The sequence below is a fragment of the Mercenaria mercenaria genome, chromosome 2 (genome assembly GCF_021730395.1).
Source record: "Mercenaria mercenaria strain notata chromosome 2, MADL_Memer_1, whole genome shotgun sequence".
In the NCBI taxonomy this organism is placed as follows: Eukaryota; Metazoa; Mollusca; class Bivalvia; order Venerida; family Veneridae; genus Mercenaria; species Mercenaria mercenaria.
The window spans coordinates 50,060,113-50,087,589 of record NC_069362.1 but is presented as its reverse complement, the minus strand read 5'-3'; the positions used below and the strand labels follow the sequence as shown (position 1 = coordinate 50,087,589).

The following is a 27,477-nucleotide window of genomic DNA, read 5'->3' as shown; positions in this document are numbered from 1 at the left end:
GTGGGAAGAACAGGGGCCTTTCATCACATAAGTCGTAGGGCGGTAGCTATGACAGATACAGGACTCTACGAACAACACGATAGTCTAAAGTTTTCCAACCTACCTTTAACTGGTGATGGTGTTTTTGGTGTTGAACTTGAAGCCTTGTTGAAGTCACGCAAAGAGAAGAAAAAGCAAGTTGATGATTTGATCCCTGATGTTCAGAAGAAGGATCTCAAACGCAAGTTCAGTGGTACACAGACTGAATATAACAAACGTCCAGCGTTTGATTCTAGGCAGAATGATTCTAGGCCTGCTACTTCGAGTTCCAGTAGTAATTGGAATAATTTTCGCATACCAAGAATCACAAGAGATTCTAGACAAGACACCAAGGGTTATACAAATAAACCCAGGGGATCATTCCAACAACGACGAGGCAGTGTTGGTAGAGGCCGGTTGGGAAAACCAGCTGAAAAGTGACAAGGTCAGTATAATTGCAAAATTTCCGGAGATACCTGTTGGGGGAAGGTTGAAACATTTTTTACCAGAATGGGAAAAAATAACCTCAGACAAATGGGTTTTGGATCTGATAAAGGAAGGTTACAAAATGGAATTTCTCAAAAAACCTCCTTTCAATGGAATAAGACAGACAAATGTACCTTTAAAAGACCAAATCTTATTAAAAAAAGAAGTAAGTGCTCTTTTAGAGAAAAATGTTATAGAGATAGTAGATTCAAAATTTGCTCAAACAGGTTTTTACAGTACGTTGTTTCTGGTTCCAAAAAAGAACGGAGAACTGCGTCCAGTAGTAAATTTGAAACCCCTCAACAAGTATCTTCGGAAACAACATTTCAAAATGGACACTATTGCAAAAGTTCTAAACCTAGTCGAGAAAGGAGATTGGGCATTCACTTTAGATCTGAAAGATGCATATCATCATCTGCTAATTTTCAAAGGGCATCGAAAATATCTCCGTTTCCAATTTCAGGGCATTGTGTATCAGTTTCGAGCCCTTTGTTTCGGCCCAACAAGTGCACCAAGAGTGTTTGTCAAAGTAATCTCAGTAGTTGTAGCACATTTAAGAAAGATGGGCCTGAGACTGGCCAGTTATTTGGACGATTGGCTTACGCTAAACAAAGAAAAATTGGGTCTGCTTCAAAACAGAGATGTGATGCTCAGTCTACTTTATCGACTAGGTTGGATTGTCAAACAAAACAAAATCACAATTGATACCTTGTCAGATTGTAACATATATAGGGGGGATATTCAACCTTCAGTTAGGACAAGTTTTCCCTACAGCAGACAGAGTAAAAAATCTAAAAAATGCTGTCTCACAAATTTTGAAGGGCGATATCAGTGCAAGACAGTACATGATCTTACTGGGAATGATAGCGTCCTGTCTAGAGATAATTCCCAATGCAAGGTTATTCATGAGGCCTATCCAACTCCATTTACTTCAAAATTGGAATCCTGTACGTCTGCCTATGACGTTCAAAATAACAGTTACACCACAGCTGATTCCTCACTTGAATTGGTGGTTACAGGATCAGAACATTCTCATGGGCAGATCTTTAATCAAGCCCATTTATCCAATTACCGTGACCACAGATGCAAGTGGAACATGGGGTTGGGGAGGTCACATGAACAATCTGAATTGTCAAGGTCAATGGACAGCAATGGAGAAGTTACTCCATATCAACTGTCTGGAAATGAAAGCTGTGATTTTGAGTTTACAGCAGTTCCAGTCTCATTTAGCAGGTCAGAATGTACTGATCAGGTCCGACAATACGACGGTTTGTCAATATATCAATCACCAGGGCGGGACCAAATCAGTTCAGTTATGTCAGTTAACACTGAATCTCTGGGATTTTGCTTTGAAAAACAATATGAAATTGAAAGCAGTTCATATAATGGGAATAAAGAATGTATTGGCGGATGCTTTGAGTCGCCAAGCTCTGAAGCCAAACGAATGGTCTCTCGACAACAGAGTAGTTGGGAAAATTTTCAATCTTTGGGGTCAACCATTGATAGATCTGTTTGCTACAATGGAGAACAAAAAAACGCCACTGTTTTGCTCGTGGATTCCACATCCTCAAGCATATGCAGTGGATGCCCTATCAGTTGCTTGGCAGAACATGTTTGTTTATGCGTTTCCGCCAATACAAATGATTCCCAGAGTATTGAACCACTTAATACATTTTCAGTGTACAATGATATTGATTGCACCTCTATGGCCGAGGCAACATTGGTATCCCAAGGTGTTGAATCTCTTGATAGCAAATCCAATAAAACTCCCAAACAGTCAGTCACTACTTACTCAGTGCAAAGGAAGAGTGTCCCATCAAAACCCAGAGACACTGCAGTTGACTGCATGGCTGCTATCAACAGAAAACTCTGCACAAGGATTTTCTAAAAAAACTAGAGACCTTCTCTCCAAGTCATGGAGAAAAGGAACACAAAAATATTATAAAAGTAAGTTTAAGCAATTCAATAGCTGGTGTGTTAGACGGGAAATTGATCCGTATTCAACAACTTTGGTAAATTGTGCAGAGTTTTTAACTGATTTGTTTGAGAAAGGTCTGCAATATAGGACTATAAATGGATATAGGTCTATGCTTTCATCAGTTTTAGCACCTGTAGGGAACATACCAGTGGGTCAGCATCCATACATAATACGTCTGTTGAGGGGAGTTTTTAATGAACGCCCTCCAGTAAGAAAACTTGTTCCTGAATGGAATCTTATTTTTATTTTAGATTGTTTGAAAGAGGCGCCTTTTGAACCACTGAAGTATGCACCTTTGAAAATGCTGACTTGGAAAACTTGTTTTTTACTTGCAATTACAACATTTAGAAGATGTAGTGATTTGCAGTCATTGCAGTTAGGAGAAGGCATGGTAAATGTTCAGCGCCATGGTGTTACATTTTTAAGAACTGGTATGTCAAAAACAGAACGACCAAATCATCAAACAAGAAATATATTTGTACCATATTTTCCAAACAATAAGAAGTTGGATCCTAAACGTTCTCTAGCCTTGTATTTGAAAAGAACTGAATCTTTCAGACGTTCTTCTTCAGAAGATATTGTACAGCTGTTCTTGGCAATAAATAAACCACATCAGCCTGTAACTTCGCAGACTATTTCAAGATGGTTGGTTAGTCTGATAAAGTTATGTTACAGAAAAAAGGGGAAAACAATACAGTCGGTGAAAGGACATTCAACTAGGAGTATAGGTCCTTCATGGGCTCTTTTTAAGGGTGCGTCCTTGCAACAAGTTATGGAGGCTGCAGATTGGTCGAAGGAGACCACTTTTACACGTCATTATTTGAGGAATGTTAATATGAACATGTTTGATCAGTAAAGAACTGATAAATATCTTTTCCGGCGGGCCGCCATTATGGAAATTCTGTGTTTGTACTTTGGGAAGTACCTGTATTATGGTGTACATACTGCTGGGACATGTACAGTTGGTGTTATATACATAGTTTTACATAGAATAATGATTATTATGTTAGATGTATCTTCATAATTATATTGTTTGAAGATCTTCAGGAGATAGATATCCAAGTAGTTTTAAGGTGAGTGGATATCTTCTTGATTTAGAATCCTTAAGCCTTTTGAAGGCTTTAAATATATATATATGATTGTGGTATGAGAAGTACTAAATGACTCCCTCCACCTAGGGTACTGCTGTGGAATCTAAATATAATCCACACTGTAATGTCAGGTAAGTTTATTTATGAAATAAAAATGGAAAATTTGTTCTCAAATTGTAGTTTTATGAATAAATAATACTTACCTGACATTACAGGTTACCCACCCACCTACCCCACATGTCATTTAGCTATTCCAGCGAACTGTTTCGCCAAAAAGGAATACTGAAACATGTGGCTTATTCCGGAAGTAACGTGACGTCATATCGTCAAGTTTACTTTCCGGATTAAGGAAAGTAATTTGCGGGCCAGTAAAAGGAAATCCACACTGTAATGTCAGGTAAGTATTATTTATTCATAAAACTACAATTTGAGAACAAATTTTCCATTTTTGATGTAACTTGGTTAGAATGTTTTTAGCTCACCTGTCACGAAGTGACAAGGTGAGATTTTGTGATCACACGGCGTCCGTCGTCCGTGCGTCCGTCCGTAAACTTTTCCTTGTGACATCTCTAGAGGTCACAGTTTTCATGGGATCTTTATGAAAGTTGGTCAGAATGTTCACCTTGGTAAATTCTAGGGTAAGTTCGAAACTGGGTCATGTGCCGTCAAAAACTAGGTCAGTAGGTCTAAAAATAGAAAAACCTTGTGACCTCTCTAGAGGCCATATTTTTCACAAGATCTTCATGAAAATTGGTCAGAATGTTCACCTTGATGATATCTAGGTCGAGTTCGAAACTGGGTCACGTGCCCTCAAAAACTAGGTCAGTAGGTCTAAAAATAGAAAAACCTTGTGACCTCTCTAGAGGCCATATATTTCAAAAGATCTTCATGAAAATTGGTCAGAACGTTCACCTTGATGATATCTAGGTCAAGTTCGAAACTGGGTCATGTGCCATCAAAAACTAGGTCAGTAGGTCAAATAATAGAAAAACCTTGTGACCTCCCTAAAGGCCAAATTTTTCATGGGATCTGAATGAAAGTTGGTCTGAATGTTCATCTTGATGATATCTAGGTCAAGTTCGAAACTGGGTCACGTGCCATCAAAAACTAGGTCAGTAGGTCTAAAAATAGAAAAACCTTGTGACCTCTCTAGAGGCCAAATATTTCATGAGATCTTCATGAAAATTAGTTAGAATGTTCATCTTGATGATATCTAGGTCAAGTTCGAAAGTGGGTCACATGCCATCAAAAACTAGGTCAGTAGGTCAAATAATAGAAAAACCTTGTGACCTCTCTAGAGGCCATAATTTTCATGGGATCTGTATGAAAGTTGGTCTGAATGTTCATCTTGATGATATCTAGCTCAACTTCGAAAGTGGGTCACGTGCCATCAAAAACTATGTCAGTAGGTCAAATAATAGAAAAACCTTGTGACCTCTCTAAAGGCCATATTTTTCATGGGATCTTTATGAAAGTTGGTCTGATTGTTCATCTTGATGATATCTAGATCAAGTTCGAAACAGGGTCATGTGCGGTCAAAAACTAGGTCAGTAGGTCTTGAAATAGAAAAACCTTGTGACCTCTCTAGAGGCCATACTTGTGAATGGATCTCCATAAAAATTGTTCAGAATGTTCACCTTGATGATATCTAGGTCAAGTTTGAAACTGGGTCACGTGCCTTAAAAAACTAGGTCAGTAGGTCAAATAATAAAAAAACCTTGTGACCTCTCTACAGGCCATACTTTTCATGGGATCTGTATGAAAGTTGGTCTGAATGTTCATCTTGATGATATCTAGGTCAAGTTTGAAACTGGGTCAACTGCGGTCAAAAACTAGGTCAGTAGGTCTAAAATTATTAAAATCTTTTGACCTCCCTAGAGGCCATATTTTTCAATGGATCTTCATGAAAATTGATCTGAATGTTCACCTTGATGATATCTAGGTCAGTTTTGAAACTAGGCCAGTAGGTATAAAAATAGAAAAACCTTGTGACCTCTCTAGAGGCCATATTTTTCATGAGATCTTCATGAAAATTAGTGAGAATGTTCACCTTGATGATATCTAGATAAAGTTCAAAACAGGGTCACGTACCTTCGAAAACTAGGTCAATAGGTCAAATAATAGAAAACCTTGTGACCTCTCTAGAGACCATATTTTTCAATGGATCTTCATGAAAATTGGTCAGAATTTTTATCTTGATAATATCTAGGTCAAATTCAAAACTGGATCACATGAGCTCAAAAACTAGGTCACTATGTCAAATAATAGAAAAAACGACGTCATACTCAAAACTGGGTCATGTGGGAAGAGGTGAGCGATTCAGGACAGGGTTCGCACAGGCTTGAAAAGTACTTGAAAATGAAGGGCAGTCTTGAAAAGTCCTTGAAAACACAATTTGTCTTGAAAAGTGCTTGAAAATTGCCCAAAGACCTTAAAAAGTACTTGAATTTCTTATTTTGTCGTATGCTAGACAATTAAAATCTCCCCAAAAACCAAAAGTAAATCTTTTAGAATAAAATGGCAAGTTTCGAACAATGGGCAGAGCTACGAAAACGCCGTAATAAAAAAAGGTCGAATGTGTTCGGGACGAAAGCAAAGTTTGGGTACGAATGTTTCGTACTTTCTGTTTAGCGTTGTCTCCCCTGACTAAAATGGCGTCAATTCGTCACGGAGCATGAATCGCAATTCTTATCGTAATGGGAAAGTGTGTGACAGTCTTACGGTACCCCCACCCCAAACAGTTACCATTCTGTTTGCATCATCGAGTGCTAGTATTTCAAACTAAGTATAAAAAAATAATGTACTTAAAGCAGAAATTATATGGACAATGCAAACCAGAAATATACCTTAAACAAGTCCAATGAAAACATTAATAAAATATTTCAAACCATGTTTCCAGACAGTAAAATAGCGAAAAAGTTTGCTCTTGGTGAAAGAAAAACTGCCTATATCTGTGTATTTGGCCACTTTAAAAGCTTACTGACTGAAAAGATCAGGGGACCATTTGTCGCTCTGATTGATGAAACTTGAAATAAAAAGATGCAAGAAAAACAGATGGATCTTCATATTAGGTTTTGGGATGCAGAATCACAGCAGGTAGTAACACGGTATTATGGTTGAATAAGTCCTTGAAAACTATAAGACTAGTGCTTGAAAAGTCCTTGAAAAGTCCTTGAATTTGACTTGGCCTTGTCTGTATGAACCCTGCAGGACCATCATGGTCCTCTTGTTTTAGCTCACCTGAGCACGAAGTGCTCAAAGGTGAGCTTTTGTGATCGCCCTGTGTCCGTTGTCATCCGTCAGTCGTCCGTCCGTCGTCAGTCGTCCGTCGTCAACAATTTGACTCTTAACACTCTAGAGGTCACAATTTTGGCCCAAACTTAATGAAACTTGGTCAGAATGTTACCCTCAATAAAATCTTGGACGAGTTTGATATTGGGTCATCTGGGGTCAAAAACTAGGTCACCAGGTCAAATCAAAGGAAAAGTTTGTTAACACTCTAGACGTCACATTTTTGGCCCAATCTTAATGAAACTTGGTCAGAATGTTACCATATATAAAATCTTGGACAAGTTCGATATTGGGTCATCTGGGTTCAAAAACCAGGTCACCAGTTCAAATCAAAGGAAAAGCTTGTTAACACTCTAGAGGTCACAATTTTGGCCCAGTCTGAATGAAACTTGGTCAGAATGTTACCCCCAATAAAATCTTGGGTTAGTTCCATATTGGGTCATCTGGGGTTAAAAACTAGGTCACCAGGTTAAATCAATGAAAAGCTTGTTAACACTCTAGACGTCACATTTTTGGCCCAATCTTAATGAAACTTGGTCAGAATGTTACCCTCTATAAAATCTTGGACAAGTTCGATATTGGGTCATCTGGGTTCTAAAACCAGGTCACCAGGTCAAATCAAAGGAAAAGCTTGTAAACACTCTAGAGGTCACTATTTGGGCCCAATCTTAATGAAACTAGGTCAGAATGTTACCGTTAATAAAGTCTTGGACAAGTTTGCTATTGGGTCATCCGGGGTCAAAAACTAGGTCACCAGGTCAAATCATTGAAAAAGTTTGTTTACACTGTAAAGGCCAGATTTATGACTGTATCTTCATGAAACTTGGTCAGAATGTTAATCTTGTTAATCTCAAGGTCCAGTTTGAATCTGATTCATGTTGGGTCAAAAACTAGGTCACTAGGTCAAACCAAAGGAAAAGCTTGTTAACACTCTAGAGGCCACATTTATGACTGTATCTTCTGTATCATCATCAGAATGTTAAACTTGATGATCTTTAGGTCAAGTTCGAATCTGGGTCATGTTGGGTTAAAAGTTAGGTCACGGGGTCAAATCAAAGGAAAAGCTAGTTAACACTTTAGAGGCCACATTTATGACCACATCTTAATGAAACTTGGTCAGAATGTTAATCTTGATGATCTTTAGGTCAATAGGTCAGGTGAGCGATACAGGGCCTTCATGGCTCTCTTGTATTAATGATTTTTGTTAGTATCAGTCGGTTTGTTTTTACCTGATTTTTCGCAGAATTCATATAATAAACCTTGGAAGCTAGTCACTAGCTTCGTACCCATATGTACTCTAAGTGTGTTCGTACTCAAAATAATTCGAATGTAAAGTTGTTGTTCTTAAAATTGTGTTCCTGTTTATCAAATTTTTAAGATATATGCAAAATTATGCGTAATGTAACGTTTGTAATAACTAAAAATAAAAATAAGATGCTCAAAAACCTTCAAATCACGCTTTTAGTAGTAGTGTTGTTATGTGTGCCCTGGTTATGGATATTTTAAACATGTTTACCGTTTCCAAGAACAACCGAATGGTAACTAAAAAAGTACCGGAATCGTAAAGTGATCACATATGAAAAAAATGCATTCAGTCGTCGTGTAATGTTTTTTTTTATGCAAGAATAGCGACAATATACGTTTGGTTTGTGTATTAACGCCTGCAGATTCCCTTGGAATGTGTTTGTGACCTCGACCTTCGGTCTCGGTCACAAAGAATCCCGCGGGCTTCTGCAGACGTTAATACACAAAAAAACGTGTATTATCCCTACAATAACACTTTCAACTAATGACTTAATTTTAAAACCACAACAATAAAAAACCAATACACTTACATCAAGTTATTTGTTGTTGAGAATTAAATTTCTAATTTTCTAGTTCAGCACCATAATAGAATAATTCAGTAGGAACATATAGGGAGTATTTAAATGTAACAATAATGACTTTATGCCACTTTTTAACTTAAAGTTTTTGGTTGAAATTTTTTATAAAGTCAAATATCTCTTTTCCTATCAAAGCTTTTGACTTGAAACTTAAAATAGTTATACTATCAAAGTCTACTCCAGGAGATCCCCATAACTCTTGATTTGAATTTTGACAGTTATGTCCCTTTTTAACTTAGAACTTTTTGGGTAAATTTATAAAGTTTGTACTAGAAAAGCTTTAATTCAGAGTCAAGCGCTGAGAAAATTCAAGAGTGGTGTCTTACGGATAGCTCTAGTTTTCTCATTTCTGATATGCATTTCAGTAGAAGTTCTGAAAAAAAATGGTCATCTGATATATCTTGAATTTACTTCTTATTCTTTCAGGAAATTTCAGTAGAAGTTCAGAAAAATGATATTGTTAAGTCTTGTTTTCAGACATATTCAGAAATGATCCCTTTCTGAATTATATCTGAAAAATGTTACTGAACAATAAGCCTTGTTTCAGCAATAATTCAGAAGATTTCAGTGTCTGAAATATTCTTAACTATTTTCTTAAATATTAAGATGTTATTCAGAAATAATCAAAGTATTTAGACAATTTTCAGAAGACAGAATTCATGTTCAGTCAGTCTTCAGACACCAACTTTCTGTTCAGACATGTTTCAGTATATGTTAAGACATGTTTCAGAAGTTTTCAGACAATATTCAGAAGATAAATTACAAGGCAAAACCTTGTGTATGCAATAGGGCTGCATTTTACACATGATTTTCATAAAATTTAGTCAGAATAGTTGCCTTGATGAAATCTAGGTCAGGTTCAAATATGGGTTGTCTGGGGTCAAAAGCTAGGTTACTAGGTCAATTCAAAGAAAAACCTTGTGTATGCGATAGAGGCTGTATTTTTTCAATTGATCTTCATGAAAATTTGTCAGACTGATAACCTCGATGTAGTTAGGTCAAGTTCGAATATGGGTCATCTGTGGTCAAAACATAGGTCAAATCAAATAAAATATTTGTTTATACTCAAAGGTTTTTGCTCCAATTTTAATAATAATTGGTCAGAATATTTTTTTCCATGAAATCACGAGGTCAAACATGTTTACACAGTTATGGTGTGTTTCTCAGGTGAGCGACCTAGGGCCATCTTGGCCCTCTTGTTTGACCTTCTTGTCCTTTAGTGCAATGATAACAGATGAGCGATATAGGGCCATTATGGCCCTCTTATATGCTTCTTATTTTAAATACAGTTATTACATATATTCAAGGTCAAATACCATAGGTCAGGTGAATGTGATAGGTCACTATGATCCTCTTGTTTGATAAACTTTGTCCAAACTACTTCTGCCATAGTTAACTAACATAATTTGAATGATTTTTAAGGGAAGTTACAGGCCTTTTCATTTCTTCACCAGTCCTGTTCAAACTTGTACAACATGTGTGTGTATAATATCATTTATCTGTAATTGTTCATCCAGAATTTTTGTCTCGTCCATCCATCAAGGGATTTTAATATTAATTGGCGCATTTTTATCCATTATGAGACATTGTGTCATGTGCAAAACCCTGATCGCTAGTTCAAAGGTCAAAGTCACACTTGGAGGTCAAAAGTCAATAGGGTTTTTCTCCTGTTAGCTGCAGCCATCCACCAAGGGATTTTAATAATACTTGGCACAAATGTTTCTCATAATCAGACAATGTGTTGTACGCAACACCCAGAACCCTAGTCACAGATTCTATCCTATCTAAACAGCTGATTGCATGTACTGACATGCAGCCATTTCACCAGGATTGTTTCAGATAAATTCTGATTCATTTAAAAACATGACTGCCAGAGAACTTGGTCACTTTACCTATATGTATATATTGAAAACTTTAAATATGTTCTTGTCAGAAACAACAGGCACTATTTTAAAACAATATTTAGCTGATGTAATCATGTCTGTCGTATGTGGTTAATTATGCATAGGGGGCGTCCCTCCATCATCATCTATTTCTTTAAACGACATCTCCAAAAACAGTGAATGAATTTTGATGAAACTTTACACAAATGTTCCCTCAGTGGCTCTGGTGAGTTATTGTGATTGCTCGATGTTGGGCGTCTAGCGTCTGTCTGTCTGTTGTCTGTCAACATTTAGCTTGTGTATGCGATAGAGGCTATATTTTTCAACTGAAATGCAGCACTGCCGAATTGAATAGCTTTATTTAACTAAACTAAGATATGTAGTAAATGGGTCCTGGATTTATTTTGGGGTCCAGGCCTGTCTGTTGATGTTTTATCATTATAGTGTCATTATTGACCAAACAAATGTGCCGAATGGTTATGACATCAACTAAATGAGTGACCATAAAATGTGAAGAAAATGAAAATGTGAATAGATGCATTGGCAATAACACAACTATAATCACCTGATGACCCGTTTTGTAGATTTTCATTAACATTTGTGCTTAGATTTAGCTTAATATGTGAATGTTTAGAAACAAAAAATGTCTCTTGTTCAGTTGCTTTATGAAATCAAAGTAAAGTAATTATAATAGAACTGAACAAAGGATACTGCATTCTTACTGGAATTACTTGTTAATCTATAAAAAGGAATATGAATGTCAAGGTTCTAATCAGCAGTAAAATTATATTTGATATAATCAATTTTGAACATAACAACAATACATGTATGCATGTAGATCAGTAGAGACAGATTTTGACATCTTCTTTTATAACAAGATGTTTTGAATTTGTATTTTCGCATACTACAAGATTATTTTTGCCTTGTTTCCTGCTTACATAGAGGGAACATCTTAAAGCTTCTGTAATGATGACAGTTTAATGCCTAATTATGTATATATAATTTGTAAGGCTTTAATTATATCTGACCTTTATTTTGAAGGTTTAAACCTGTTCTTGACCCTATGGAAAAAAGGTTTGATATTTCTGTACTGTTTAATTATAATTACCTGATGACCCCAAGTGATAAGGGTCACCTAACAATGACCTTGACCTACTGAACTACTTTCTTGTGTTTTTTTTAAGATACAGCCTTGAAATTTGGATGACATGTACAGTTTTGCACACCGATCTCAAAACTGATTTTTAGTGACCATAAATGTGACCTACTGACCTACTTTCTTAATATTTTAGCATCAATTTGGCTTTTGAAACATGTAGTTCATATTACTCAGGTGAGCAATCCAGGGTCACCATGACCCTCTTGTTGTGGTGTTGTGGTTGCATCAATCCATGTAATGTAATCCCAGCAAACAAGTGAAAATCACATTCTGATATATATTAAAGTTGGAAATCTGCCTGTTCATGCCCTTTTGGCCAATAACACAGAATTAAATACTAAAAAATTCAGTTGATTTCACAGGATGTCCACTTTTGGAAAAAATCTTACCAAATCTAGTCTCTGATGCAATTTCGCAGTGCATAAAATCATAAAATCTTGTTGGCATAAATTTTACAGGGACATAAATGAGTGGATTTTCAAATTTTGCATAATAATGATTTGATGGGAATCTATTGGATCATAAGGGTTCAATGATACTGATAGAGAGGACTACAGATTAAATATAAAATAATTTATTTCTTTTTAATAACTGTTTTTAAATAGGAAAATTGCGAAACATTTCAAGGCATAATGGGTATTCTATTTATATGTTCAATTTTCATTTTGCTAATTATTAAAATTATTATCAAAATGAATATCTTCAGGTGCTAAGTTTTGGAAATATGTTGGTCACTCGGCCCATGTCATCAGTGTTAGATTTTCCCATGATAAACAACGTGTGATATCAACTGGAGGTGGAGACCATGCAGTGTTCCAGTGGAAATTTCTACCGGAGGGTCACTCAGAGAGCGATATGTCCGATCCACAACATGGCAAGTGTACTTTATCATCTAATACGTGACATGTTTATTTCAGGATTGAAATTTTATATTTCATTTACCATATTTATTTGCCTTATAGCAAGGTTTTTCTCCTTAAAATGGGACCTAAAGTGTTGCCTTGTCTAATAGTGCCCATATTGTAGAAATTTAAAAGGAACCTGCCCTTGTAAAAGGGATCATCTTAAAGAGGGGTAAATATGGTAGTTTTTTGCAAATTCATATATTCTTATTTTTTCCAAGAGAACCTAAAATTATTTGATATTTGATTCACCCTCTCAAAAAAGCAGTCCAGTTGTGATTTCATAATGATAAGGTCAGATGATGATTTAGATAGGTGTAACTTGCACTGTTTGGAATTTGTGTTATAAACTTTAGCTTGAAGACCAGTCTCAAAATGCAGACATGTCATTAGTCAATTTCAAGTTTTAAACCAACAAATAAAATGCTGGAGTTTGTAGACTGGTGTCTTAATTCAGTTGTATAACCTTGGGCGGTTTTACTTTTTTCCAGGCTTTGTAGACTCAAACAGCGAAGAGAGTGACTCTGACCTAAGTGATGTAGGAGCGCTAGACGGTGATCTAGAACAAGAAAAACAGGTGTCGTACCAGCGAACTGTGTACCGGGAAGATGCCGTCAAGATGAAGAAACTGATGAAAGAAGAACTTGGTGCCGGCAAGAAGAGAAAATGTGCACCGGCGGACAGTCTTAAGCTGGAGTTTGTACATGGGTAGGCTTTTGTAGATTTTCTCTTCTTTTTCATCTTACTTTATTCAAGAGACTTTCACGAACGAGTGGTAACGGTTGCTGACTTTGAATCATTTGCCTCATCACAACTGTGGGTTTGAAACCCTTGCTTGGGATATAGAATTCTTTCATGTGAGGATGCCATTCAGCTGGCTTAGGGAAGATGGGTGGTTCTACCAAAGTGCTGACTCATGCATGAAAAAAATGACTGGAGGGACACCTGGGTTCTTCCTCCACCACAAAAAGTTGAAAAAGTTTATGTTGGTGTGACTTTAAACCCAACAAAAATAGAATACATAAATTCAGTTTGTCAGTTGTGGTTTTCACAGTAATTGACTTTATTGACATTTTATTCTAATTTATTTTTTAGCTCACCTGAGCCAAAGGCTCATGGTGAGCTTTTGTGGTCATCCGTCGTGGGTTGTGCGTCCGTCAACAATTTCTAAAAAATCTTCTTGAAAACTACTTGGCAGATTTACACCAAACTTCATAGGAATGATCCTTTGGTGGCCCCCTTTCAAAATTGTTCAAAGAATTGAATTCAACACAGAACTGGTTGCCGTGGCAACTGAAAGGAAAAGCTTGTCCAAAACCGCCAGGCGTAGAGCCTTGATATTTGGCATGTGACATCATCTAATGGTCCTTTATGAAGATTGTTAAAATTATGTTCCTGGGGTGAAAAGAGGCTCCAACCTGGGGGTCCCAAGTTTTACATAGTATTAGACTTATATAGGAAAAAACTTTAAAAATCTTCTTGCCTGAAACTGCAAGGCCTAGGCTTTTTGATATTTGATATGTAGCATTGCCTAGTGGTCCTCTGCTAAAAATGTTCAAATTATGCCCCTGGGGTGAAAAGAGGCCCTGCCCTGGGGGTCCCAAGTTTTACATAGACAAAATTATAGGAAAAAAACTTTAAAAATCTTCTTCTTGTCTGAAATTTCCAGGCCTAGGCTTTTGATATTTGGTATGTAGCATTGCCTAGTTGTTCTCTAACAAGATTGTTCAAATTATGCCCCTGGGGTGAAAAGAGGCCCTGCCCTGGGGGCCACTTGTTATATGTGGTATATAGGAAAAAATACTTCAAAATTTCTTATATTTGACTTTCTTACCTGATCTCTTACACTTGTCTGTTTAGCTCATATTACTCAGGTGAGCGATCCAGGGTCATCATGGCCCGCTTGTTTATATAGAAAGCTTCAAGTTCTTTAAGTCAAGCACTGAAGTACTGGTCTCAGCTGTCTAGACATTGCAAGTATTATGCAAAGTATCTTATAAATGGACCAGTTAAAGATAGAGATTTTAATAACTTAAGAAAGTGATTGAATATCTATACAATAATCTCAGAATGATGTATTTGAATATTGGTTTTATTTGTGATAAGAATAAAAAGAAAGATTTGCCTGAATGTGGTACCTTCTAGTGGTGAAACAAACTTTTAAAACTGACTTAATGAAAAACGAAAGTTTTAAACAGTAATATTTTGCAAACTTGGAATGATGTGAAAGATTTGTTTATTTCAGTTACCGAGGTTATGACTGTCGAACACTTGTTTACATGCAGTCCGGTGAAAATTGTGTACCATGTTGCTGCAGTAGGCATATTGTCAGTAGGGAGAAAAAATAATCACGATTTTATTCGAACATACAGACGATATACTCTATCTCTCTATACATCCTCTCAAAGATGTTATAGCTACTGGACAGGTTGGTAGACTGAATTATTCGGATTGCGATCATGCATTTAAAGTGCGTTTTCCTATGCACACATTTTATTAGCTCACCTGAGCCAAAGGCTCATGGTGGGCTATTGTGACCTCTCAATGTCCGTCGTCCGTCGTATGTCCGTCAACATTTTCTAAAAAAATCTTCTTCTTGAAAACCACTGGGCAGAATTACACCAAACTTCACAGGAATGATCCTTGGGTGGCCCCCTTTCAAAATTGTTCAAAGAATTGAATTCCATGCAGAACTCTGGTTGCCATGGCAACCAAAAGAAACTTTAAAAATCTTCTCAAAAACCAGAAGCCCTAGAGCTTAGATATTTGGTATGAAGCATTGCCTAGTGGACCTCTAGCAAGTTTGTTCAAATCATGACCCCGGGGTCAAATTTGACCCCGCCCCAGGGGTCACTTGATTTTACATAGGAAAATCTTTAAAAATCTTCTTCTCAAAAACCAGAAGCCCTAGAGCTTAGATATTTGACATGTAGCATTGCCTAGTGGACCTCTACTAAAATTGTTCAAATCATGACCCAGGGTTCAAAATTGACCCCGCCCCAGGGGTCACTTGATTTAAGATAGGAAAATCTTCAAAAATTTTCTAAAAATAAACCAAAAAGTCTAGAGCTTAGATATTTGACATGTAGCATTGCCTAGTGGACCTCTACTAAAATTTTCAAATCCCTGGGGTCACTTGATTTTACGTAAGAAAATATTCTAAAATTTTCTAAAAATAAACCAGAGAGCCTAGGGCTTAGATATTTCACTTGTAGCATTGCCTAGTGGACCTCTACAAAATTTGTTCAAATCATGACCCCCGGGGTCAAAGTTGACCCTCGCCCCAGGGGTCACTTGATTTTACATAGGAAAATCTTCAAAAAATTTCTAAAAATAAACCAAAAAGTCTAGAGCTTAGATATTTGACATGTAGCATTGCCTAGTGGACCTCTACAAAATTTGTTCAAATCATGACCTCGGGGTCAAAATTGACCCCGCCCCAGGGGTCACTTGATTTTACGTAAGAAAATCTTCTAAAATTTTCTAAAGATAAACCAGAAGGCCTAGGGCTTAGATATTTCACATGAAGCATTGTCTAGTGGACCTCTACAAAATTTGTTCAAATCATGACCCCCACCCCAGGGGTCACTTGATTTTACATAGGAAAATCTTCAAAATTTTTCTAAAAATAAACCAGAAGGCCTAGAGCTTAGGTATTTGACATGTAGCATTGCCTATTGGACCTCTACAAAATTTGTTCAAATCATGACCCCCGGGGTCAAAATTGACCCCGCCCATGGGTCACTTGATTTTACATAGGGAAATCTTCAAGAATTTTCTAAAAAATAAACCAGAAGGCCTAGGTCTTATATATTTGACATGTAGCATTGCCTAGCAGACTTCTGCAAAATTTGTTCAAATCATGACCCCGGAGTCAAATTGACCCCGCCCCATGGGGTTTACTTGATTGTACATAGAAAAATCTTCAAAATTTTCTAAAAATAAACGAGAAGGTTTAGAGCTTAGATATTTGACTTGTAGCATTGCCTAGTGGACCTCTACAAAATGTGTTCAAATCTTGACCCCCAAGGGTCAAATTGACCCAGCCCTAGGGGTTACTTGATTGTACATAGGGAAATCTTCATAAATTTGCTAAAAATAAACCAGAAGGCTTAGATCTTAGATATTGACATGTAACATTGCCTAGTAGATATCTACAAACTTCGTTCAAATCATGACCCCCGTGGTAAAATTGGCCCTGCCCCAGGGGTTACTTGATTGTACGTCAGAAAATTTTCCAAAAAATTTCTAAAAATCATCAGTTTGACATTTGAAACATGTAGCTCATATTACTCAGGTGAGCGATCCAGGGTCATCATGACACTCTTGTGTTTTGCTGGAGATTATTTGTCAATTTCTCTTCACTGCGAAGCCAGTGTCTGTACTTAGAACATACAGGGGTGTTATTTGTTAACTTCAGGACAGAATTGTTTAGGTTGCTATTGTTTTAAGTGTCTTTTTGTATGCGCATATCACATTTTATTTTTTTAACCATAGAAAAGCAGTTATTAGATTGGGGTATGTCGTCAGGCGGGCGGGCAGGTGGGCGTCAAACTCAGTTTCCGCACAGTAACTTTAATTTGGAACAAGCTATAGACACCAAATTTGGCCTGTAGATAGATGATAAGGAGACGAAGATTAGGATTGCACTTGGGTCAAGGTCAAGGTCGTTTTGCTAAAAATAGAAAAATTGGTTTATGCACAAAACTTTAGTTTGCATTGATGTATGGAAATTAAACTTGGCCTATAGGTAGCTTATAGAAAAAAACTAAGGTTGGATTGTATAATATGGGGTCAAGTTCAAAGATCAGGATAACTTATTTAATCTACACACTTAGAAAATTCCATGTTGTTGCAGTGGTCTAGAGCGTTGGGCAGAAAGCTACTTTTTAGTCAGTGACATGGAAGGGCGTCGGTTCAAATCCTACTGAGATCCAAAAAAATTGTTTCTTCTTTTTTTCTTCTTTTTTTGTGATAAAAAGGTCATTTTAATGCCATTTGGTCAAGGTCAAGGTCACATTACTAAAAGTAGATTTTTTTCTCAGTGTGATCATCAAAAACTTTCTGCTTTATAATTTTAGTTTGGACTTACTTACTGCCACCAAACTTTGTGTACAGCAAGCTTATCCTCTTGTTTTTTTTTCTTCTTCTTTTCTTTTTAGCTCATCTGATTTTTTGAAAAAAAATGATGAGTTATTGTCATCACTTGAGCGGTGTCGGCGTCAGCGTTGCCTGGTTAAGTTTTATGTTTAGGTCAGCTTTTCTCCTAAACTATCAAAGCTATTGCTTTGAAACTTGGAACACTTGTTCACCATCATAAGCTGACCCTGTACAGCAAGAAACATAACTCCATCCTGCTTTTTGCAAGATTTACCGCATCTTTTGTACTTAGAAAATATCAGAATTTTTGGTTAAGTTTTATGTTTAGGTCAACTTTTCTCCTAAACTATCAAAGCTATTGCTTTGAAACTTGCAACACTTGTTCAGCATCATAAGCTGACCCTGTACATCAAGAAACATAACTCCATCCTGCTTTTTGCAAGAATTATTGGCCCTTTTGGACTTAGAAAATCAGTTTTCTTGGTTAAGTTTTATGTTTAGGTCAGCTTTTCTCCTAAACTATCAAAGCTATTGCTTTAAAACTTGCAACACTTGTTCAGCATCATAAGCTGACCCTGTACAGCAAGAAACATAACTCCATCCTGCTTTTTGCAAGATTTATGGCCCCTTTTGGACTTAGAAAATATCAGATTTCTTGGTTAAGTTTTATGTTTAGGTCAACTTTTCTCTTAAACTATCAAAGCTATTGCTTTGAAACTTGCAACTCTTGTTCAGCATCATAAGCTGACCCTGTACAGCAAGAAACATAACTCCATCCTGCTTTTTGCAAGATTTATGGCCCCTTTTGGACTTAGAAAATATCAGATTTCTTGGTTAAGTTTTATGTTTAGGTCAACTTTTCTCTTAAACTATCAAAGCTATTGCTTTGAAACTTGCAACACTTGTTCACCATCATAAGCTGACCCTGTACAGCAAGCAACATAACTCCATCCTGCTTTTTGCAATAATTATTGCCCCTTTTGGACTTACAAAATCAGTTTTAGTCAGCTTTTCTCATAAACTATTAAAGCTATTGCTTTAAAACTTGCAACAGTTTTTCACCATCATAAGCGGACGCTGTACATCAAGAAACATATCTCTATCCTGCTTTTTGCAGGAATGATGGCCCTTTTTAGACTTAGAAAATCATGCATAGGAGAATATTTCTGTTATACAAAAAAATCAGATGAGCGTCAGCACCCGCAAGGTGGTGCTCTTGTTTTTTTTTTGGTGACAAAAAGGTAATTTTAAATGCCATTAGGTAACTAAAAATAGAAAAATATGGTTATAGTTATAATAAAAAATATATGTATAATAGAATATGACCATTTTTAGCTCGACTATTCAAAGAATAGTCTAGCTATTCTACTCGACCTGGCGTCGGCGTCGGCATCGGCGTCACACCTTGGTTAAGTTTTTGCATGCAAGTACATACAGCTATCATGTGTAGGCATATAGCTTTGAAACTTATTTATTCTTTTTCTATGTCAATTACCAACCTCACTGGGTCAAGTTCCATAACTCTGACGTGTATTTTGAGTGCCCCCTTTTGGACTTGAAAATCTGGTGGAAGTTTTACATGCAAGTTACTATCTCCAAAACTAATGCAGATATTGAATTGAAACTTCACATGTGTCTTCAGGGTTATAAAACTAGTTGACAGCACCAAGTCTCATAACTCTGACTTTCATTTTGGCCAAATTATGCCTCTTTTTGGACTTAGAAAATTCTGGTTAAAGTTTTGCATGCAAGTATATACAGCTATTACTAAAAGGCATATACCTTTGAAACTTATTTTTTCTTTTTCTAGATTAATAACCTAGCTCACTGGGTCAAGTCCTATAACTCTGACATGTATTTTAGGCAAATTATGCCCCCTTTTGGACTTAGAAAATCCTGGTTAAAGTTTTACTTGCAAGTTACTATCTCCAAAACTAATGCAGATATTGAATTGAAACTTCACATGTGTCTTCGGGGTTATAAAACTAGTTGACAGCACCAAGTCCCATAACTCTGACCTTCATTTTGGCCAAATTATGCCCCCTTTGGGACTGAGAAAATTCTGGTTCAAGTTTTGCATGCAAGTGCATACAGCTATTACTAAAAGGCATATACCTTTGAAACTTATCTTTTCTTTTTCTAGATCAATAACCTAGCTCACTGGGTCAAGTCCCATAACGCTGACATGTATTTTTGGCAAATTATGCCCCCTTTTGGACTTAGAAAATCCTGGTTAAAGTTTTACAAAGTTTTACATGCAAGTTACTATCTCCAAAACTAATGCAAATATTGAATTGAAATTTAACATGCAAAACTAATGCAGATATGGAATTGACACTTAACATGTTTCTTCGGGATTATAAAACTAGTTGATAGCATCAAGTCCCATAACTCTGATATGCATTTTGGTCAAATTATGTCCCCTTTCGAACTTAAAACTCTTTGATATTTAACATTTTGGGTAATATTTTCCTGCTTCTGTGACAATATTTGGAATAGTTGAGCTTGGCTGTCTTACGGACAGCTCTTGTTTTAAAGCGTAAATTAATAAAAAAAAAAATAAATAAATAAAAATTTAAATGACAGACAGTTGGCGTGATGCAATTGAAAACCAGGTTTTCGTGGAATTTCCACGTTTCTTGTTAATTGAGATTTGTGTAGTGGGGACTTTGTCAAATTCTCATCACTGCAAAGCCAGTGGGTATATTTAGAACATACTGGTGTATTGTATGTTCTCTCAGAAATCTTACACCTACTGGTCAAGTTGGTTGGCTGAATTATTATTGCTATTGTTTAAAGTGTGTTTTCTTAATCACATAATTGTGTTTTATAGTAAAGGCCATTTATGGCCGAAATGCCAAATAAAAGAAAAAACTCGCAAAGAATTGATTTTTTGTGTAAGTATTTTACAGGATGTATGTAACAACATATTAAAAGTATAGGAAAGTAACATGATGTAAAATGTCTATTTTGGGGTAAAAATGTTAAAAAAATAAATGAAACTGTGGATTTCTGGAATCGACCCATAGCAACTGAACTATGCATCTTAAGAGATCCAAATTTGGCACAACATTAGATTACTATATTGTTCAAAACGTAGATTAATTAGAAATTTTGAAAAAAGCAAGATGGCGTCCTAAATCTAATATGGCCGCCATAAAAACGACATTTAAACCAGAATTATCATTGATTTTATGTCAAATTGTCTCATATCCTTGCTTTAACACACAGTAAGTTGATTATTGTTATATGCAGCTTAAGATGGAACACATACTGCCAGAAGATTCAATATGGGGCAATAGTGAAGTATACAGACAAAATTTTTGAGTCACTCAGCAGTAGAAATTGTCGTTAAACAGCGATAACTTCCTTATTTACTAACAAAACATGCCGTATATAAGCTCAAGTATTTGTTTTCTTAGTAGGATCATTTCCTATCTGATAATCATGTTTTTGGGAAAAATTACATTGAAATTGTTTACAATTCTGTTTTCACTAAATAGAAAAATGGCGCGAAATAGATGATAGTTGCATAATGGCGGATTCAAATACTCCTCAGGTTTTCTTTCTCAATTCTTGCTGAAATCACATGAGAGATCTATGCTTGATCTGTAGTAGCCTTTTCCTAATGAAATAATAACATTACAGAATTTGCCATGTATACTTAAATCATACACCACCTCTACAATCTGGAGTCTTGATCATTGTTAGCTAATTTTGTAGTTTGAGTGTTTGACTGAAAATATTTCCCCGCATCAAACATGACCCAGACTTTTTATATATCTTTATTCAGAACTGACAATATTCTGTAAGAAAATGTAAGTTACAGACATTTTACATTTTAAATCGGTCCTGGTGTGTGCTGCGGCCATTGCAAATACGTGAATTTTATATAGAATAAAGAAGAACAGCTATTTAGTGTGTTGTATGTGGTTAATTACAGTGATAACTTGATTTCATCATCACACATGATGTTATATACAATAGTAAAAGTGAACCAACTATTTATTAGAGCAAGTACTCATGGTCTTATTGTAAAATATGTTAGAATTTGGACCTATCAGAAACAAGATATAGCTACAATTAAAATACAACTCTGCTAGGTAAGTTAATAAGACAGATTACAATGAAGTCATTTTCTATCCAGCGATTGATGTAAACACAATGTCATTGAGGATTCAATTTATAATTTATCCAAGTACCTTAAATGAGCTATTACAGCTACACTGTAATGGCAGGTTAATGGCAGATGAATTACATAAAAGAAGACTTGAGACTAAAAAAGAGTTGCAGTATTGTAACAGTTTTCTAGGTTTCGAGCTTTAGGGCCAGCACATAGAAATTAAACCTTTACGGGATAGACAATAGCAAATACAGGCTGAGCATTGGAAAGTTGAGAGACGTTTGGTTTGGTAATCTTCTGAATCAGTAAGAGAGTTCCCGCTCACAGACGGGGTTCAACATTCATACCAATATGGTGGTTTAATGCTATATGTTATAGCATATAAACACTGAGCATCCAAGAGTCAGGGCAATCATACTGAGTTGCAACTTCAAGTAAGAGAACATCGGCTGAACATCTTTGTAAAAACACATCTGTGGATGTCTCTGAATTACTTTTTGTACTTTTAGCATGTGCAAATGTTGAGTTCTGCTCAACCCGGGGCTAGAGGGCGTGGACGGTAGCATGCATTTCCACTACCGTCCATGAACAGGCTCAATCAAACCAAGCCTGCAATATTTTCATGTTTGTTGTGTTGAGCGGCCTGTGGAGTTTCCATTTTTAGCTCACCTGTCACAAAGTGACAAGGTGAGCTTTTGTGATCGCGCGGCGTCCGTCGTTCGTCGTCCGTCCGTGCGTGCGTGCGTCCGTCCGTCCGTAAACTTTTGCTTGTGACCACTCTAGAGGTCACATTTTTCATGGGATCTTTATGAAAATTGGTCAGAATGTTCACCTTGATGATATCTAGGTCAAGTTCGAAACTGGGTCACGTGCCGTCAAAAACTAGGTCAGTAGGTCTAAAAATAGAAAAACCTTGTGACCTCTCTAGAGGCCATATATTTCAAAAGATCTTCATGAAAATTGGTCAGGATGTTCACCTTTATGATATCTAGGTCAAGTTCGAAACTGGGTCACGTGGGGTCAAAAACTAGGTCAGTAGGTCTAAAAATAGAAAAACCTTGTGACCTCTCTAGAGGCCATATTTTTCATGAGATCTTCATGAATATTGGTCAGAATGTTCACCTTGATGATATCTAGGTCAAGTTCGAAACTGGGTCACATGCCGTCAAAAACTAGGTCAGTAGGTCTAAAAATAGAAAAACCTTGTGACCTCTCTAGAGGCCATATTTTTCATGAGATCTTCATGAATATTGGTCAGAATGTTCACCTTGATAATATCATGGTCAAGTTCGAGACTGGGTCACATGGGGTCAAAAAGTAGGTCATTAGGACTAAAAATAGAGAAACCTTGTGACCTCTCTAGAGGCCATATTTCTCAATGGATCTTCATGAAAATTGGTCAGAATGTTCAGCTTGATGATATCTAGGTCAAGTTCGAAACTGGGTCACGTGGGGGTAAAAACTAGGTCAGTAGATCTAAAAATAGAAAAACCTTGTGACCTCTCTAGAGGCCATATTTTTCATGAGATCTTCATGAATATTGGTCAGAATGTTCACCTTGATGATATCTAGGTCAAGTTCGATACTGGGTCATGTGGGATCAAAAACTAGGTCAGTAGGTCTAAAAATAGAAAAACCTTGTGACCTCTCTAGAGGCCATATTTCTCAATGGATCTTCATGAAAATTGGTCAGAATGTTCACCTTGATGATATGTAGGTCAAGTTTGAAACTGGGTCATGTGCCGTCAAAAACTAGGTCAGTAGGTAGAAAAATAGAAAAACCTTGTGACCTCTCTAGAGGCCATATTTTTCAATGGATCTTCATGAAAATTGGTCAGAATGTTTACCTTGATGATATCTAGATCAAGTTCTAAACTGGGTCACGTGGGGTTAAAAACTAGGTCAGTAGATCTAAAAATAGAAAAACCTTGTGACCTCTCTAGAGGCCATATTTTTCATGAGATCTTCAAGAATATTGGTCAGAAGGTTCATCTTGATGATATCTAGGTCAGGTTCGAAACTGGGTCACGTGGGGTCAAAAACTAGGTCAGTAGGTCTAAAAATAGAAAAACCTTGTGACCTCTCTAGAGGCCATATTTTTCATGAGATCTTCATGAAAATTGGTGAGACTGTTCAGCTTGATGATATCTAGGTCAGGTTCGTAACTGGGTCATGTGCCGTCAAAAACTAGGTCAGTAGGTAGAAAAATAGAAAAACCTTGTGACCTTTCTAGAGGCCATATTTTTCACGAGATCTTCATGAAAATTGGTGAGAATGTTCACCTTGATGATATCTAGGTCAAGTTTAAAAGTGGGTCACGTGCCTTCAAAAACTAGGTCATTAGGTCAAATAATAGAAAAACCTTGTGACCTCTCTAGAGGCCATATTTTTCAATGGATCTTCATGAAAATTGGTCAGAATTTTTTATCTTGATGATATCTAGGTCACATGTGCTGAAAAACTAGGTCATTTTGTCAAATAATAGAAATAACGACGTCATACTCAGTTCAGCACTGGGTCATGTGGGGATAGGTGAGCGATTCAGGACCATCATGGTCCTCTTGTTTTCTATTTTTGTATGTTGTCCATTCAAAGACATTGTCAGACGGGAACTGCAACAAAAAGACATGTCAATATAGCATCCCCAGTCTATAGAAGTTTGAGCTGATTATCATTAGTTGAAGGTTGTTAGTTTGAAGCATTGAGTGATTTTTGCCTGATCCCTGAAATTATCTAGCTCATAATCAGGGATACAAATTAGCAGGGGCCCAGTAGCCCATGGCTATATAGATTTTGGACTGGGCCCCTAAATTGTTGGAGAAAATGCCTATATACCTAATGTTAACTATTTATTTTTGACAGTCTGGTCCCTAAATAAAAATAGCTGGTTTATATCCCCGATAACTGCATTTATTTATGAAATATTGGAACACAAATCAATTAGGCGAGATAGTTAGAGAAAAAAATAAACATGAGGTATATGGTTTCACTAGCTCTACATGTTTTAACAAAGGACATTCTACATAGTTTGTCAGTTAGTCTGAGACATTGTCACCTTAGTGATTGGACCCATTACAATGTTTAAGATACTAAAGGCATATGCACTCACCTGGGCCATATAACTCTAATCTGACATACATAATATTGATATATATATGCTACGTGCAAGTGTTGTTATGATATAGGTTTCTTTGCTTTTGCAAAGCATATTTTTGTAAAATGTTATCAATTTATGTTCTTGGTAAAGGTTATAACACACTTCATGACTGTTCTTCTTTATTCTTTACAAAATTCATATATTTCCAATGACTGTAGCACACACCAGGACCTATTTTAAATTTTTATAACTCACATTGATTTGCAGAATATTGTCAAATACTAAATATAAAGAAAAAAGCATGAGTCTTGTTTGATGCAGAAAAAATATTTTCAGTCAAACACACATTTTTTTAAACTGCAAAATTTTAAATTAGCTAAAGAATGAGACCCTTAAATTGTAGAGGGTGGTGTATTGTCTAAGTATACATGACAAGTACTGTAGTGTTATCACTTCATTATGAAAATGCTACCAACATGTCAAGCATAGATTTGTCATGTGACTTCAGCAAGAATTGAAAAGAAAATAATGAAAATAGCTCTACAGAGCCAAAAATAAAATCGAGGACTATATGAATTCGCCATTATGCGACTACCATTTTTCGCGCCATTTGCCTATTTAGTGTCTTTATGCCTATAAGATATACTTGTTTCTCTAACATTGTGCAAGTTTCATTTGAAATGTACAAACAACCCAGATGCATGTAAAAAAACACAAGGGTTTAGTCTGATACCAACAGGGTCTAAGGTTTTATGGTAATTTCGGTAACGTATGACAACTCGTCAAATTTTTGCAAAAATAGCTGTCACAACATAGTTTTCAATCAGTTATCATAACTGTAGCCTACTTTTGCCCTGTTTTGTAATTTTCTACTCGGATCTGTATACAAATTACACATTTAAGCAGTAACTGTTAAATATGTTGGTTGTACCTCTGACTGCTAGAAATCTGTAATATTTAGAATACCAATGTGCAGTTTTTGAGAAACAATACTGTACAACCAAAACATTAAAAATGTGATATTTTTGTGTTGTATTAATATTTAACGCAAAATTGCAATAATTTTGTCATTTTCTATCAATTCTAGTCAAAGAAAACCTTTCCCATGTGGCCAGATTTCATTTTTTACCACTATGCCCTTGTATGTTACAGCACACTAAATAGCTGTTCTTCTTTATTCTAGATAAAATTGTCAGATTTCTAATGGCTGCAGAACACATCAGGACCTACTTTAAGTGTCTGTAACTTACATTTTCTTGAAGAATATCCTCAGTCCTGAATAAAATCAGAAGAAAGCGGGGATCATGTTTGATGCAGGAAAACTATTTTCAGTCAAACCATTTTAGAACCATTTTCCTATTCAGTGTATGTATTCCTAAATAATATTGTGGTGGCCATTTTGGAATCGGGAAGCCATCTTGAATTTGTTTAAGACTGAAGTTTGTGCGTTTTGAAATAAAATGTATGTATGTTCTATGATGTTGGTCATCTTTCACACTATTTGAAGTTTTTGAAATACTTAAACGGTTTTCCTGTATAATGAAAATTTAATGGCGGCCATCTTGGATTTTGGCGGCCATCTTGGTTTTTTTTTAAATAATCTTGAGCTTAATTTTTTTTGTATTATAATTCTGTACTAACATGCAAAATTTCGCTTTCTTAATAAAAACAATGAAATTATTATGGGTCGATTCCAGAAATTCATAGTTTCAATTATGTTTTTTAACGTTTTACCCCAAAAAATGCATTTTGCACCATGATACTTTTCTATACTTTTAGTATGTTGTTACATACGTCTTTAAGAATGCTTACACCAAAAATCAATTCTTTGCGAGTTTTTTCCCCTATTTTCATAAAAGGCCTTTACTATTATGTTTTGATTGAGATTGTCTCATTGGGAATTTTTTCAAGTTTTCTTCAGAACATACAGCTGCATTATATGTTCTGTCAGATATCTTATAACTACTAGCAAAGTAGGTAGATGGACTTATTAAGCTTGAATATGTTTGAGTCAAAGCCGAGACTTCATTTGATACGTTTGAGATTTTTGTGGAGTATTCATTCCTGTAAAACTCTGTTAAAGGTGTTCAGAAATCCTTGATTTACCTTATCTTTTTTATAAGAGAGAATGCCATAGATGTCTGAAAAGTTATATAGATTTCTTATTTTGCATGGTAGAAATATCATCAACATTACAATTGTCAGCTTTGTTTAAAATGATCTTAAAGTGTCTTGTCCATTTAATAGAAGCTTTTTATAGCTAATGTATACACATATTATGTTCATGTAACAGCCATGTAACTTTTGTTATGCAGGTCAGAACAGATCCATCAGTACATGTGTGGGATGCCGAGACATTGAAATCTGTGTCAGTACTCAAAGGTCATCATGAGAGGGGAGTGTGTGCAGTTGACTTCTAAGGTTAGATATAAATTTTATGAACAGTCGAGTAGAAAATAATATTTT

The 27,477-nt window shown here is 36.1% G+C and overlaps 1 protein-coding gene and 1 long non-coding RNA gene across 2 annotated transcripts in view; one reads left to right on the top strand and one right to left on the bottom strand.

Moving 5' to 3' along the window:
• The window catches only part of LOC128555113 (target of rapamycin complex subunit lst8-like), a 494,046-nt gene that overhangs the window by 389,013 nt on the left and 77,556 nt on the right, over window positions 1-27,477 (bottom strand). The window lies entirely within an intron of this gene.
• Window positions 27,324-27,477, top strand: part of LOC123563854 (uncharacterized) — a 41,244-nt gene continuing 41,090 nt past the window's right edge. Inside the window, exon 1 of the long non-coding RNA XR_008369796.1 lies at window positions 27,324-27,432. This is a non-coding gene — a long non-coding RNA (uncharacterized LOC123563854). The remainder of the gene's footprint in view (window positions 27,433-27,477) is intronic.